This window comes from Paralichthys olivaceus, chromosome 1, assembly GCF_024713975.1.
Source record: "Paralichthys olivaceus isolate ysfri-2021 chromosome 1, ASM2471397v2, whole genome shotgun sequence".
NCBI lineage: Eukaryota > Metazoa > Chordata > Actinopteri > Pleuronectiformes > Paralichthyidae > Paralichthys > Paralichthys olivaceus.
Genome location: NC_091093.1, coordinates 19,188,384 through 19,189,420, shown reverse-complemented (window position 1 = coordinate 19,189,420; position 1,037 = coordinate 19,188,384).

The window sequence follows — 1,037 nt, the reverse complement described above, 5'->3', positions numbered from 1 at the left end:
GATGGGGTAGAGAATCTTTCTTTTAGAGATTCAAAAAGCTGCGCAGGATTCAAGAAATCCATGTGCTATCCCATCGTTATTCACAGTGGGGCTCCGACTGGTTTCTCATCAATATGACCACGCAATTGCCAAAAAACACATTTCTGAAATATTCAGTGTTTCAGGTCTTTTCACCCTCTCTGTTATAAGTGGGACACAAACCACACGCCGTTCTTTGGGTTCTGCTTGTTTTCGTTTGCCTTTGGAAAACATTCATTGAAATGACTGAGTTTCCTGAAGATTTTTTATTTCGCTGCAACGATGTAAAGCTTCCAAATACAGGAGAAATATTCCTTTTGAGAGACAATGTAAAAGTACATGTTTCCTCTGTTGACTATGTATAAACACACATGCCTGCAGTCTTCATCTGCCTGTTCTACATTTGAGCCTTTGAGAGCAAACAAATTCAGCATCACAGGAGTTTCAGATAAATGTTGAAATTATATCAGAATACATAACCCCCCCCCATATCAATTTCCATTATGTCTACATCTCGTTATATGAGCTCATTGAATGATGTGAATGGCACCATTATCAAGAAATGCACTGAACCCAACAAATCGTATTCTCTAATCAGTGTCCTGATGATAATTACCTCGGCCAGTTGGAGGTCATGTTTTCAACATACTTCCTGTTTGTTGTGTTGATGTTTTTGTTTGTAAGCAAGATTTTCCCCTTCGTGTTCAGTAAGTCTGACATCTGGTGAGTGTGGGGTTTGTAGCAAAACACTCATGTCATTTTCATCCACATCAAACCATGTGTAGTAAATCCTGACTTTTATAGATCAACTTTTGAAGATAACAATAAAGTCCATTAAGGTAACAGTGCCAAAGCAGAATCATACTGACTAACAGCAGTGTTGTCAGGTATTTTCCAGTTTGGCATCAATATAATACACCCATTTCTATATTGTGCTAATCATGATCAGCATTTTGATTCTTTAATAAAAGATTAGCAGTAGAGAATATGGATGGATTGATGGATGGCATTGTTTGTGT